Genomic DNA, 16,867 nt, shown 5'->3' on the forward strand with positions numbered 1-16,867 from the left:
CTCAACATTGATTAAACAGAACACTAATCATCATGGCACGTTCTATCCTGCTGTTCCTTTTTGCTTCACATTGCAAATTCCCATAAGAAGTGTTCAGTGTCTCTTAATTTCTTCCATTTTCAGTATTGCTTAGGTTCACGGACTACTGAAATCCAGCTGTGAAGGACAATTTTATCTGAACATGAATTACTTTTAATTTCTAGATTTTAATTAGGTGGTTAATTACTTATGACCATATTGTATCATTGATGACATTTCAATTTTTAAGATGATTACACAAGTATGCGAAGGCTAAAGAATTATTCTTTACAGTTCTGTAAATCTTGCTGTTGTTATAATACAGATATGAAATAGAGCCTCATAATTCTGAAGACTTCAATTTCCATAAGTTAAATAACTATCAATTGTTTAGTGAAGTTACTAATATTTCTAGAGCAACTCATGGTAATACAAAATGAATTATGTGTTATATATAACCATACTTTAGAGGGCAGACTAAACATTTATTGAATTTGTTTATCCATAGTCTGGATTTTTAATTTAGCTTCATGGAATGCTATTTTGTTGGCTAAATTACATTATCTATGAAGTGTCTAAAGCCATGTAGTAGCAAGTAGAAGTGGTAGCCATAGAAATAAACCAAAAAAGCCTCCCCCCCACCAAATCGTAACAACTCCCTCCCTCATCCAAGTTTTGGTATATTAACCAGGCAATCTTCAAAGGCGTGCTATATCCCTTGTGAGTGGGACTGTGTGTATCCTATATCGTTACTGAACAGCATATGCTAACTTTTTAAGAGCACCACTATTGAAAATATATGGGCTGCAGTGGTCGTGTATCTGTACTTTAGCTTTCTAATACTCATGTTCTGGTGGCTGTTCACTACATCTATTTTAAGCTGGTGACTCCGTGACAGTTCAGAAGAAAGACCATGCTCAAATTAAGCATACAGCTTAGATGGTGTGAATGTTCTCAGTTTGTATAGTATTTAAGAGTCGCAGGTCTCAATATTTCAACACCTAAGTGACCTGAGATCCTGAACGCTCCATTCCCAGCTGTGGGCATGCCTTGCCTCCTGGTACTTCTCCCCCTGTTGTTCCATTGACTGTTTCAAGACACTCACCTACCTAGTTCTCCTAATAGGTGAATTAAAATTCACCTAACATAGGTGAATTATTCTGAATCAGCCTCCATCGGGTCATGGCTTGATTGTGTGATTACCAGTCCAGTTCAAGGACAGGGGTGCTGACCTCAATCAGATGAGTGTAAGCACCCTTGGTCTTGATTCCAAAGTGCTTGCTCACCTGAGTGTAGTTCAGTTCCAGTGGTATTTAGTTTTGGTGGTGGGTGGTGGCCAAAACACTTCAAATCTGGACTCAAATGGAATTTGGAGTTCTGTCATGACTTTTTTTTTTTCTTGTTGCATGTCAGCCCATTGCTGTTCTTCTTGACTTCCACTCAGATCAAGGTGCCATGGTGGCTAGAAAAGCAAAACAGGCAAGTTGAGTAACTGAAAATGCACTGAAATGGACTTGCCTGTCATAAGCAGAAATCTGTCTTGATATGTATACCGTATGGTTTTAGGTAGGAAACGCATGGAAAAAGGCTGGATGGTGTATTTGTAAACTCCCCTCCCCCTTCTGGGTGATTAATTCCTCATATCGCTTATTAATTTTCCTATTTAACAAGATCTATTGCATTATAAAGTACCTTTTACTAAGGGTACTGCACACAGAAAGTGTGCGTGTCATACTTTCCATCTGTATATGCAAACTACAATACCTTTCTAGAAGGAATTATCAGAAATATTTCTTTTGCTGCTCTTTTCTAGTCCAGACATCAGGCACTTGATCTCACTTAGTTTTCTTAGCCCCAAGACTGATCTCCAAAGCAAGCAAGCGTCATTGTATTATGCATGTCCTGTCCACTCACAACTTCAAATTCTGTTGACAGATTTTAACAAAGTTAGATTTTAAGTTGTGGTGTCAAATTTAATGAAAATTGGTAGCAATGAAGAGACAATTAGGAATACCTTAGCCATAGGAAAGATTTCAAATTTTGTTAGGACAACCTTGAAAAGAGGGGAAAAAAGAAAAACACTGTAAGAAATTGAGTTTCATTATTCTGCTGTTCATGGAATAATTTGTATTTTATTTTTTATTTCCCTTAAATAAAGAACACATTGATTTTTAGAGAAATCTTGGGCTAACATTGCTAGAGTGAAATTAAATATTCCTAGCCACTGAAAAAAGGCCTTGGTAATCTGCATTTCTGCAGTAGTCCCATGAGTCTGCTTGAAACTATTGCCCCTGAGACTGAATCCCTAAGCTTATTTATTCCTTTATCGGACTGCTCAAGATAATCACCAAATACTTGTTCTACCTTCTAGTCAGAGGCAGGGAGTGAGAATGCCAATTCATTCAAAATATGCTATCAAACAGCGACCAGGTGCCAAGAACCATCCATCACTTGTGACTTGGGCTGTGTTTGAATCCGTAACCTTGAGTGTAATGAGTGTGTTGTCTGTGTGTTTTAATCTGGTATTCGGAAATGTGCAGTTCATCTCCCTGCATTCTATCTCCCTGCATACTATTGTTTAAATTTGAGTTTTAGCTAATTAGAACTCTTAAGAAATATAGTAAAATATTGTATGGTCCTAACCCATTCTTTCTCCTTCAGTATTCACATACTAATAAGCGCTGAAATCTAATTTGCTGCTGTCCCTGCAGTAGCTGTCCCTCTCTACAATGATAGGGAAGGTATTTCTTATGACCCATGACACAGTATATGTGGACAAGAAGGTTTTCTTTCTGCTGTTTGGAGGAGTTGTGGGATATGTGTATGCACCTCCGAGAATAGCAGGCAAAAGGGGGTGGAAAGGTAAAGGTGGAAGCTGTAGAGGATTACTAAACCCTGGTTGGGAAAGGACAGGAGCTGAGGGCAGCAATATTTTGATTCCTGCTATATTCAAAGAAGCAGACTTGGTTCTTCAGGCTTTTGACCCTCAAGAGTGTCTTTGCCCTGTAGTAGTCCTAAAGGAGTGTGATCTTGTGGATGGAAAGCTTTGATTATGGCAGACTAATTTGTTGAAATCTGGCTCATCTCTTTTCCACAAAGCAGCAGGGTGCAGTAGTAAAATGCCTTGGGACTGAGGTAAGCACGGAGAGTTTTTACTACAGATTCAAGTTAAGTGCCTAAACCTTGGGTACGTGACTTTCCGACAGCTGGAGAGGACACTGGACTCCACCAATTGCATAAACCAGAGACTAGTTTCTCCTTTAGATTCCCCTGATAATAACTAAGCTGAGATGCATTTTATTTTGCTAGTCAGTTTTACGGTCTATAAGCTATTAATTGTAAATTGGGTTCTTCTTAAAAGCAATGTTCTTCATACAAGGTTGCTTAATATTCAGTTGTGCCATCTGTTTTGTAGTAATGCTTTGCTCTTCTGTGCATACTGAATGTTGCCTAGATTTTTTTTATACAAAAAAAAAAAGATGGACAATCTGAAGTGCAAGATAATAATGAGAATAAATCATAAGTGCAATTTGCATGAATGCCAGCCTAAGATTTTTCTATTTATCACATAGATGGTGGGATGGCCTGCTTGTCACAACCCCTTGATTCTGAAAATGCACCTGGTTCTTCTCTTTTGTGATGTTAATATGTCACCTTTTTTTCTATATCGAATTTTCCTGTAGACCTGACATAGGATTCCAAGTTGTTGTTAATAAATTATCTTGCAGTGATACGTACATTACTTTTATCTTTCCTGAGGCTTAATTTAAAGTCCATTCTCAGGGTGTGAGCATGGCAGGACCACATTGCTGCATACCTATATTATGAATATAAATGCTTTATATGAATATTAACATATGAGTGCTTTGCAAAAAACAACTAGTGTGTTTCAATATGCATCCATTTCTATGTGAAACAAAGCTTTTATCTTTACAACTCAACCAGACCGTATTAGCACCAGTACTCTCTGTGCAAGGTGGATGCAACAGTATAGCAGAAAGATGGTATTTTGAACCTTCTGCTGTTCCTGAGCTGATATTGTGCTTGTTACTGGTTTGAGTTCTTTTTGTGAAGAGGTCGTATAGCATCATAAAGTGATTTAGGTTGGAAAAGGCCTTTGAGGATGATCCAGTCCAACCCCCTTGCACAAAGCAGGGCTAACTTCAACATTAGATAATGTTGCTCAGGGCCTTGCCCTGTCAAGTTATCTCCAAAGACGGAGATTCCACAACTTCTCTAGGTGCCTGTACCAGTGATTAACCACTCCTTTCATGCAATCTTTCATTGGGAGATCACATCCTGATCTGGTTTTCTCCTTTTTGGATTGCAAAGTTAGCTATCTTTCATTTCTTTGTCTCTTCCCATGTGTGCCTTTCACATGTATTCCTGTCATATATCCTTTGTTAAAGCGGTCCTTTGCTTACAACCAGAGCTGTACCTCTAGTGCCATAAAAACATGGATGTAGCAGAGGTGGGTACAGGAACTTCTGTGAGAAAGACCCGTGGCATGGACTTCAGCTTGTGATGTATGAGCCTTCTGAGAACCATGAATGCTGATGTGAGCACCCGAATCCTATGATGGGATGCCTCACTCAACCCTGCAGGATAGCAGAATTGATCAGTCACCTGCCCGTTCAAATGGTCACAAATTTTATCAGGGTATCTTATCTTGAATTTCATTTGTTTAGATATATTAAAATGAAGCACTTCCTGTCCTCATAAGAGAAACAGCCAAGATTTTTGTGCTTAGCCAGCTCAAGTATAGACTTGTACAAATGTTTCTATGGCATGAGAAAAACATTCCAATGTTTTCTTTCTCTTGGGAGGGGGCAAGAAATGGAAATGTAACTAAATTTTCACAGAGCAAGATGTATGAAAAATTAAATTTGGTAATGCATTTGGAACCTGGGATTCCAATGCACTGATCTGGGCCAAAGTATTTTCTCATGATATAGTATGATATTAAATGGAATTGTTTTATAGTGACAGATTGCCTACAGGAGCCTCTCTACTTCAGGATTTGTTGTCCCTGTGGGTTCAGTGCTATGTCTAGACAATACTGCTTGTCTTACCTCAAAATCTGCATTGTAGTGATGGCTTTTTTATTTTCAAGGAGTCTTTTTTATCTTCTATGAGAATTGGGAAGAGGTGAGCTGCCTCTGCGAGAAAACTGGTTTTTGAACTACTGGACCCATAATGTAATGGTTTGTTACATGGATGCAAAACAAAACGCTTGGGGCAGTTGTTCTTTGTTTTGTTTTCATTGGGTCTGTCCAGCTCTAAGTGTAACAATTCCTTTAGAGCTTGGACTGGAAAATTTTTGGTGTTGTAGCAAAAAATGACAAGCAACTGTTTTGTACAGGAAGAGATGGAAATCTTCATATTTACAAAAAATGATCCCTTGGGAAAATTCCCAACTAACTCAAATGACACACCTTGGGAGGTTCTCACAGCTTTACAGCCTCATATGGTTGTTAGGATACAAAACTGATTGTGTTTGTAAGCTGGTGTTTTCTCTGTCTACTACAGATTCTCTTTGTCTGAACTTCATGAGGTAATACTTGTTTTCTGTCTAAATTTCCTATCTGTAAAATAGGCCAGTGGTAACTCCCACTGTCTTGCCTACTGAGACTCTCAATTCTTGTGGTCAGTTTTTACACAGCACTTAGAACAGTGGGGCCTTGAACACAGCTGGATCCTCTCTAGATCCTGAAATGGGAGAAATGATACATAATGTACATTTCAAGCTTAAATACCTGAGACTGAACTTGAGTTGCAGCTGTCTGAACAACTGGGAACGCAGTTTGGTTGAACTGAGTCCAACCAGTAATGGAGCAGGTACAACGCCTTGTAAATGTAACCAAGTGGCAAATCAGCTTGAATATTTTCAGTGAACCATCAACACACAGTCCACACGTTATTCGTGAATAGTTTTGTGTAACGAATACATTCCAGAATTTCACAAAATGTTCAAAGAGAGATGAAAGGTGAAATGCAGTGAATAAATTATTCATAACAAATTATTCACTAAGCTCTATTCATCACTGAGATGAGACAGAATTATTGACTGGACATGGAAACAAAATTTCATTTCAGAGAGATGATATTAAAATACCGGTATGTTAGTGTAATTATGCTGTGACTGTAAAGACTTTACTATTCTGCAGTAAAATATGCCTTGGGTACTGCTGCAAGATTGATATTCTCCAGGGCTAGTACACTGGATTTTTCCTTTAGCTACATAATGGAATTTAGGTACGCTATTGATCTCTTCCCATAGAGAGACAAATTTTTGCTTATTTCCTTTGCTTATAATTTGCTGAAAGGCAAATACTGTGCTCAGCTGGATGGGATGAAGAACAGGTAAACTGGAAGTGGTATATATGTAGGTATTAAGCATTCTTTCTTGTTGCTTGGATGACAATCTACAGTGTCTTAAATGTTCCTATGATGTGAGAAGGAGGGTACCTTCTCTTATCACTTGTATGTTCAGTATGTAAGCATTTGAGTCCTGCTTCAGCTCTGTGTGTGTAAGTACCTGCATTGACAGATGAATAATCTTTTGGCCAGCAGGTTGGGAAACAACACTTAAAATGTTATCTCCAGTACAATTTCTATCGTCACTATGACCAGTGGATCTAAATGGATATGGTGAATGTATATTCATGTTTCTTCAGCCCAGGGGATGCTTCCTTTAGTCAACTCCTTAGGTTTTTGAAACATTTTCCTCTTGATTTGCTTCTTAAGGTATAAAATTAATATTAGCATGTCTGCTGCAGCCTGTACATGGTTATTTATTATTGACATGACCCTAATGCTCCAAGTCCTATTTGAAATCAATGTATCATTGTGTTAGGAGCTGCATTTCTACAAAAAGACCTTGTATTTCCTTGAGTTGTACTGTGTAGCACTTTCTTTTCTGTCCATGGGCTCTTAACATTGCAGTCCTGTTAAGCCACTGATGAATTCAGGCATAAATTCTTCTTCTTCCCTCACTCAGTCATTGTGTTTGTCCCTATGTTGTGAACTCCTTGATGCATGGACTGTCTCTGTGTGATCAGATACTTCTACTTCATAGAAGGTGTGCTGTAAATATTAAGTACATGGGGTCACTGAAGGGTACAACTGTTCTTCCTTTGAACTCATTGCCCGAGGGACGGAACATGGGATAAAATAAATGAGTTGCCTGATTTTAGCGCAAGAAATCTAGCGCTTGAGTCAATCTAAACAGTTCACCATTTCAGATCAGGACTTGAAATCACTTTAGTACTTTTCTGCTCTTTTTAGTTGTCCTGGGCTTATTTTCAAAATCACATAATAGAACTGCTGTTTTTATTCATGGCAGATGAGCACATATTGGTTTGTACTGGAAGGCCCAATTTGTTCCACCCCAGTTAAAGATGTTGGCCTAAAAACAGGAAAGGGTCACATGAAGACTTTGTGCAGCAATGCTTTTGATGCTGCTGTACTGGCTGTAGCTTTGGCTTTGGTTACTGAATTGCTTTCACTTATTACTGATAGACAGTCTTCCAGCAAAAAAGGAGGCTTTTCAAAATGCTAATAAAAGCATTAGTGCTCCATCATCATCATCTTGCAGAAAACAATGTCTAGATCAATCTATCTTCTTCTAAATCTTTAGAGAAACAAAATTTAAACTCATTTTGCCAAGGCCAAATGTCAATCATAAGAAAAAATCTATATGAAATTTTAATTGCAAGATGTTCAGTGCAAATTTAATGAGTGAAATAAGAGATCTGAGAATTCAAGCATGCTCAGCTCATGCATAATGTTGACTTAAATTGGCTCTCTAGAGGTGCAGGGAATTGCGTTTTTAGAATTTACACACTGATAGAGCAAATGTACTGGGCCCTGTAGGTTAAGGTCATAAATCAGAATCATTTAACTGCCTTTGAGTGATTGCTACAGACTATAATGGTTGGGAGAACTGGCTTCAGCTACAAGTGATTACTCTGCTTGGATTATTGAAATGCTACTCAATATTCATAAATCAGTGATCATTAATCCCCCAAATAGTTCCTGTCAGCTTTCTAAATAAATTTCCTACTAGCTAATTGAGATTGAAGGAGACTAGCATGCACTGGTTCAGAATTAGGACAAATGAGCTGCTTTGCCTACCTAGGATCAGAAACACATCTATGGGGGAAATTGAACCATACTGACTACATATGTGGCTGCTAAAATTGTCACATTTACGTTGTTAGCTGGAGAAGCCTTTCTTAGCAGGTTTTGCCCTCATGAGTTACAATGATTATAAAAAGACTTCTTTATGGTTTCTTTTATGATGAAAAATATTTGTGTGCTATGCATCAAAAGTAGCTAAACTATCAATTGGTGGCATTCACCTCAGTGCAGAGGGCAAATATATGAGAGACTAAGATCTGCAACCCTGAACTGCGTTGGTATAAGACACTAGTCGTCGTCATCTCAACGGCACTTGAAAGAAATTAAAATTCATAACTTCAGTGTTGGGATGTAATTGGAATGTTTTAGCTCTGTAGAAGTTTTTATTAGCTGCACATATTAGCTTAGTTTAATTTTCTTTACCACTGTAACTGCTTATATTTGCGTGTGAGGAATGCTTCACAGATACTAATGGTCTGTATTACCTTCTACTACAGTAGATGTCAGGTGGGTTTGCAGACTTCAAATACCACGGTTATCTGAAAGCAGAGGTTTGAACTGTAGGAGATCGATTTGAAGCCCGTGTAAATGGATGTTTCTGTGGGTCCTACAGAAGGACTCAGTACCATTTGTGCATAACAGCTGAGAGGCACAGCTTGGTCCTTCTGTATAGAACCATGTCAATGGCCTAAATGTTTCTGGAAAATACTGTCTAGGACATCCCTGGCACGTTCCCTATAGATGCATTTTTTTGTTGGCTTTCCTGAGGAGGTGAGGATGCTGGTGTGTGCCAGTACTGGATATGTGACTGTATAGGTGTCTGTCTGCTCTTCCTGCCGGCTGGCAATTTTGAATCTGTGGACCAGCTTCCACCAAGTGTAGCAGAGCAGGAGGGGGGTTAAAACTATCAGGTTCCTGCAACTGGACAGGGAAGAAATCTGCTCCACAAGGAAAGGTGATAGTGTGAGCTCTGCCCTTTTCAGGCACTGGGGAAGCCACGTGGATCTTACCCCACAGGAAACCCTGTTTTTTCATAGCTCAGGTGCTCACAGAACCCCTTGTTTTTTCTGTTGTCCTGTTGAAATGTTGCTGTGGGCTTGGAGAGCATGTATTTTTAAAAAAATATTATTAAGTGCCGCTTCTTTCTCATAGTTTCCCTCTTCTCTCCTGTTCATTTCATTTATGTGCATGCTCCCTTAAAAAAAAAAAAGGCAATATTTAGTTGACAGGCAATAGACAATTTAAAATTGTATTTATAGGTGCTAGCACTGGCAGGAATGCTACTCCATTGTCATGATGATGTACAATATCAAAAGTCACTGAGGAAAGAAGAGATGCTGGTGCCTTGTAATTATCTCAGAATATCTCTCGTTAATAGGATTTATGAGAAGATGAGCTTGAGAGGAAGGATTTATTTTTTATCTGTTTCTTTTTTTAAATGCAGAACTTAAACCAGAACTGATGTGTATCTAGATTCTTTTCATATCAGGACCACCAGAGCTCCAGGCAAAAAGCTAATTGTATCAAAAAGCCTTACTTAATTTGACAAAGAGGAATTATTTTCGAAACATGTATGGAAGGATTAAACAGTGTATTTAAGAGTAAGTGTACTTATATTGCTGCTGCAATATATCCTTTTATTGCTGTCAACACTGACACAGATGTTAACATAAGTCCTTTATCTTTAATTGTAACTAGTAATGTATTTAAAGTTGAGGATGTGATGAAGCATTTTGAGGGGAAAACCTCACCTTTTGTCTCTCCCTCATTGGTGTTCCACTTGTATTAACTCCAGCCCAAACATTCCCTAGCTGGCTGCTGTGTTAAAATGTAAATGGCCATCCTGTTAGACAGTTACACCTTGGGGTGGAGCACACACCGTCATTAATTGACATCAGCTATGCCCTGAAATAAGCTTTTAAATCCAGGCAATCAAGATTGCAGTTCCTTGTGCTGTGAACGTTTTTCCTTCCTTTACAGGTGCTTCCACATAGTACAAGATCCTAGAAATGTTTATATTTTATAGTGTATCATTACTTAATTACTTTGCTTGGTGTTGCAGTTTGGTTAGTGACAAACTGTAAATACTCCTGTGATCTCTCTTAAGCTTCTTGAGTCAGAGAATGACAAGTATGGTGAGATTGCTGCCTCCTTCAGCATCATTTGACCGGGCTTTTGGGAAGTACTGCTTCATTGGCAGGATTAGTGGCACAGCTTGGGAGTGGAGAAGCCTCTCTTCTGGTACCTTGTGCTGGTAATGGATATTAACTTACGGCTATTAAGTAAACCCTCCAGACGTGAACTGAGACTTCCACTGTACTAGGTGCTGTCCACATTTAAATCAAAAAGTTACTCTAAACTTCAGTTTGCAATTAAAATACAAAGCAAAAGACACCTAGTAGGCAGAGAGTGAGGAGCCACACATGTGGAGCATTATTTTCTTGCTGGTGCTGTAGAGGTATAGCTCCACATGTCACATGTAAATTACAGAAACTTACTGCACTGTAAAATTCTTCTGCAGTGCTCTGTGATTTTATTTCCTTTTTTAAAACCATGTTTTTGTATCTGACCAGGCCCCTGTAACTGATACTAGAAATAGAAATAAGCTGATGATAACTTCTTTACTAAAGCCAACTTGGGTTTGCACTGGGATGGGACCAGATTGCTTTGCTGTGTGTAGAACACACAGTGCATCATCTGCATCTCTATTCCCCAGGTGAGCAGGGAGAGAATGTTTGGAGTGAACGAGCTTTCTCCAAGCAGACTCAAGTGGCTTCGTCTTTGACACAAGAGGCAGTAAGCAGATAAGTAATGTGCAGAGACTCCTGCCACTGAAGGGTCATGATTGCTCAGTTTGTTTCCGAGCTTGGCTTCACAGATGAGGGAGCAAAAGGTGAAGGTACAGTGTATCTGAACAGAAATAGGACAGAAGGACTGTGGAGGGCCAGACTCATTTTCTGGTTGGCCTAAATACCGCCTAGACCTCTTGTGACTTGTCAGGAGTTGGGGCAAAGCATCCCTTGGGAGCTGTGCGAAGGCAGCCAGCTGGTAGGAAATCGAGCTTAGTTCATCCGACCATGGTATGTGATGTTTAGCTCTGTTGTCATTGCTGTTTTCTAGTTTGGCTAAAGTTGAAATTCATTTGACTCGGCCACCCCCCTTACACCCTGTTCGGTCCCACAGGCAACCTGTCAAAAGGGGGAAGCAACAATGGGGTTTTTTTGTTTTTTAACCTCATTTTTTAAATATGTTTATACTTGGTTGGAACTGAGGTGGAGAAGACAAAAACGACAATGTCATTGCAAAGTCTATCCAGCACTAGCTTTTCCACATGGATAGCTCCAAACTGTTGTTTGCAATTATTTATTTACTTTTTAGTCTTTTTGTACACCTGCAACTACCAGCATCTGGCTCTAAGGATTTTGTTATTTTTATTTCCATTGTTATGCCTCCAATTCTTAATTCCTGCTATTGCAGTGGTTTTTCTCTAAGAATAAACTGTTTGGTTCTGTAGAGCTTGGCATCAAAAGGGAGCACACACTAAACTGAAACAAGGATATTCTCGTGTCTGCATTTTTCATGCTGATTTACCAGTGCTTCCTTCTTGTACTGTGAAAACTGATTGTGAAATGATAAATAGCCAAACCTTGTTATGTCTTGTTAATAGTCTAATCCCATTGTCATGTCAGATACTCTAATCTTGATCCAAATTTTGTCTGTTGATCTAATTAGATTTTTCATTTGTTCCTAGCAAATTTCTGGCTCTTGGAGTTGCTGGGCTGACTCTTGAGACTGTTGAGGTGGAATGATCCATACGGTTCCTAGTGGCTTTAAACAGAAACATCTGTCAGAAACGAGCAATTTGTTGGCTGAGTTTCGCAGTGAGTAAACTTGTGTTTGACAGCGCTGCTCTTGCTTCTGAGTGACTTAAGTCAGTGAGAAAAGCTATTAGGGACTGCAGAGCCAGCAGAGATCATCACTCTCTACCAGGGTCTGTAGGACGCACCATGCTCTCTGGTAATCTTCACAGGAAAATTAAAAGTCCAGACAGATAATATTGACATATTTTCATCCTTTGTTCATGTTCCCTTCCTTTCCTTTGGAGGTTTCAGCAATTGTATCTTCATTTTCTTCTTGCTAGCTAAAGATTAACTTTAATTTTGGTTTTTTTGGGTTGTTTTGTTTAAGTCATCAGGGACTTTTGCTGAAGTGTAAAGCTATGAGTTTAAATAATGTCCTGAACAGAGGTGATCTCCTGTAAATTAGGGTCTAACTTAAACTGATCTGGACGGAGGGTAGACATTTGTAGCGTGTATGTGAAAACTATACATATACATAGGTACACACACACGCATATATAAATAAAACCAACTGCCTGTTTCCTTTTGTCACCTTATGTTGCATCGTGCCAGTCATCCTTACACAGGATGGTGTCAAAAGAGAAGTTACTTCCTTGGCACTGATTCTGCCACCATTGAAGTCACTGGCAAAATTTCACTGATTTAAAAGGCCGTGAGAAAGGGTAGTTTGTCAGTTCGTTTCTTTCCTTAGGCCGCAGCTCCCAAGAGAATGGTGGGAGTCACCAGGCAAGGGTCCTTAGCTTGTGGATTTTTTAAATTAAATTGTGGTCACAGGCCTGCTCATGAACCTGCAAGGAAGGGCAGACACCACAATTTCATTGTAATCCCGTTTGCTGCAGATGCATTACAAGACATTACAGTCATCTGCTGGGGCAGCACTTTTCTGGCCTTGCGGTGGCTCTGTCGCTGCTTGTGTAGTGATGTGGAAGCACCTGCTGTGTGACGACAGTGCAAGCACTGTAGGAAAAACAAAACGCTGCTCTACTTAGGCTGAGACATGAACCAATATAAAGCCTGCTGAGAGTGGAGAAAGGAGCTGCCTGCACACACGCGGCCTTCGCAGAGCAGGCAGTGCTTCGGGAGTTATTTGCAGGAGGGTATTTGGCAAGGCAGCTGACAGGAGATTGACAAGATTGTTGTCAAAATTGCCTATCTGAGTAGTCTGCTATGCATTGGAGTACTCGTGCCCTATCTCCTACTAAATAAAGGCAGCGTAAATTAAAATTGGACAGGACCTGTGGAATGTAAAGTGTAGCCCCTCCATTAAATGCTTGGGGTTCAGGAACCTGACAGCTGCTGCCTTCATCCCTGCCACGGTGCACAAACAGATGATGCATCTTCATGTGCGTGGCAGGTCAGGCGTCCATGTTGTACCTGTCATGAGTCAGGAAGTGCTTGAGTTTGTGGCTCCGGCACAGACAAAATTGTGCAGAGTAAGGTGATTGTGGGGCCTTTCCTTTGAACCAGGGGTGGGAGCCCAAGCTGGGTGACCCGTTGCTGGAGTCAGTCCTGGGAACTGCTGGTTTCCTGTGGCAGTCCCGTGCTGGGGCAGAGCTATGCCTATAGGACCACTAGTGAGGAATTTTTCCACTTTCTGATGTTTCATCTGGCAGCTGGTTATCAGTTGATTCATATTGTTCAATCTGCCTTGAACACAAGTCCTCAGAATCCTGCACTGATCCTGTATTTTAAAAACAAAAACAAAAAACCCCAACAAAACAAACAAACAAACAAAAAACCCCACAGAAATCCTTTTCTTATTTTATCATGGAATTGTTTTCTGGCTATGATGTATATAGCACATACAGTTTATTCCAGTCCTCAGTATCTACTCCAGATTTGTGGGTGATGGGTTGCTGTACTACTTAGCAGAGGATGTGAATTTTGGAGATAACAGCAGTGCGTGAAGCAAAACTATGCAGTTAGTTATCTTAGCTTTACTTTGCATGGAAACCTAGGTGTAGCCTAAGTATGATCCTTAAACATTTCTGCTCTAACTCATAAAGCTGGAAAGTTATCCTTGGAAAATGGGAAACATATTTTATTTTGTTTCTGTTCCATCTCATGCAGTACTTGGATTAGTCTCTGTTGAGATAAAATTCTTTTGAGCTGTGGTGTCTTGAATTACAAGGACATGAATTTTGAGTGAAAATGATCAAATGTTTTAATGGAAGTAATAGAATGGGTCCAAATGTCTTCAGTGAGAATAAGATTTTCAGTAAGAAGTTTTACGCGTTGTGGAAGTCATATAAATGTCCACCTTCTAGTTCTGTATCCAGACACACAAAGAACCCGGGTTTAACTTAAATGATCTCTAGTTAACAAGAAGCTCAGTTATTGTTTGCACCACGTGTTTCAGTCCAGGCAGTGATTTTTACATCATTCTACACTAATTAGGCATGTTATCTCTAATCTTTTGTGGCTGTTATGAAAAGGGGGAGGAGAACTGATGGATAATACTTATAGGTTCAATATTAGATTCTCTTTAAAAGTCCAATTATCACTCATGGGAGACTGCACATGCACAAAAAGCAGATGTTATTTTAATGTGTAAATCAATAAAGCTGCCTTTTTTTTTTCTGGTTTTATTCCAGTATTGACAGGATTTGTAAAGGTCTTTTTGAAAACAGCATCCTATCTATCTTGGGTTTTCAGTAGGAAGGATGGATCAATTTCTTTGGGAAGATTCTGAAAGAGTGTAAAACAAACATATTTGATCAGTGATTCTGAAAACCAAGATTAATCTAAGTATTGATGGTTTCCAACCAGGGCCTTGTATGCTCCTGGAATATGTGCCGTAACTAGCTGTGAGCTGCGCTTTTGTTAAACACAGTTGGCCCCAACTGAAACTGAAAGGCCTGTGAAATACAGAGTTCAGGACGGTCAACCCAATCATTCCTTCTGACTTGAAACTCCTCTGCCTTTGATTTTTTAGTCAAAGTTTGTTTCATTTGGGGGAGAGGGAAGGAAATAATAGTAATATTAAAGAGTCAGGGTATTGGGAATAGGAAAAAAAACCCCAAACGTTTTTAATTAATTTTTCTCTTGGTTATGCATGATGGCAGATTTTGCTGTGGAGCAACATGCCACCCTCAGAAATAAAAGGAAAAAGAGCATCTGTATGGAGGAGCCCCCAGGATGAGTGTGTGTGGGGAGTAGCTGTTCTCAGTAAAAGGGATTATAATGATTATATTTCTGAAATGATTGAGACTAATAAATGTTGATATGTAAAAAGAAATGATCCTTTTTTTATTGGTCCATTGAGGTGGGCTATAATTTTTTTTATGTTCAAGCTCTGATCAGAAATTGAAGTGACATATGGAATCAGAATTGAAATACAGCTCCGTGGAATACTTTGTCAGTAGGAAAAAATTGCATACGATAAAGCTGCTGAATTTTTGGCATCAATTACAACACCATCTTGTGAGCACTGGTGAGAGACATTTATGCCCAGGTTTCAGCAGCGTTGTGCTCTGAATGAATGGAGAATTTCGGATAACTACATTTCCTTTTTCTTTTCCAAGTACGTGTGGGTATTCTGCAGGGTTTTCATTAAATTGAATTGTAATTAGATACAGTCATTATTTAGCTGCTTGTAAAGATAATTCCTAAGAATGAGAAATTAGGGTGAAATTCATTCTTCTGGAAATTTAGAACTCTTAAGTCTACCAGATTTTTCAGGATGTTTCTCATCTTGGTTCTAGTGCACATTTGAGAAATACAAATATCCTCCAGCCTATACAGAAATGCCCAGAGCTAGGACCCAGGAGACACTGAGTTCTGATCTCTCCTGGCTGCAGCCTGTGTAATGCTGTATAATTTTTTTTTTTACAGAGCACAAAGCCAAATCCCAAAGATCTCACAACCTGCCTAGGACCATGATCAAATATGGTGGTCGACAAAATAAAAACCTTGATGTTAAACAATTCCACTTTGGATGGCATTTTTGAATGAATTCTGCTATATACTGTGATACTCACCGAAGCGATCAGCTCCGTGCTGGCACGTTCTGCAGTGGAGCAGAGTATCGCTGTGTACAACGCTTATGTGGACACTTACACCCACATTGACCTGCCAAGAACTGAAAGAGCTGCATGGAACTCTAGAACCTGGAAGTCCCTCTAGGGTCCGAAGGCAGAGGTGGATGTCATGGATGCATGGGTGCCCAGCTGGATGAACTCTTCAAGCAAGTAGCCGTGTTACAAGAGGAGCTTAACAGGCAGTGCAGTATCCGGGAATCTGACTGAGAGATTGATGTGTGGTGTTGTGTGCTGTCACAAGCTGAGCAACAGCCCTGCCTTGAGTCTTTGCAAAGGGAAGGTAAGCTTGCTTCCAACCCTGAGCTGACACTCAACAAACTCACAAAACAAAGGAGACTGGACTCTCATCTCTGCTCAGGGCAGGACCAGGAATCTTCCCCTTCTCCCTGCAGTGCCCTTATGTAATGGATACAATGCCCTGGGGCTGGAGAATGAAGAGAGAGTGAGTAAAGGACAAAACCCAGGAAAGGCCAACTGTGCAATGTTGGTCCAACCATGCACCTGCATTAGAACCGATGCCCCCAGAAAAGTATGTAGGGTGTTAGTAATTGGAGGCTTCTTGCTGAGAGGCCCCGAAGCACCCATTTGTTGTCTAGACAATGTCTCTAGAGAAGTTTGCCTGCTGGAAGCTTGCATCCGTGATGTCACGGAGAGGCTACCGAGCCTGGTCAAGCCTGCGGACTATCACCTGTTCCTACTATTCCAGGTAGAGTTGAATGATGCTGCCACAAGGCGACTCAGAAATATCAAGAGACCTTGTCCCTTGGAACAATGTTCAAGGGATTGGGAGACCAGGTGGTGTTCTCC

The sequence above is a fragment of the Calonectris borealis genome, chromosome 19, assembly GCF_964195595.1.
Source record: "Calonectris borealis chromosome 19, bCalBor7.hap1.2, whole genome shotgun sequence".
Lineage (NCBI taxonomy): Eukaryota > Metazoa > Chordata > Aves > Procellariiformes > Procellariidae > Calonectris > Calonectris borealis.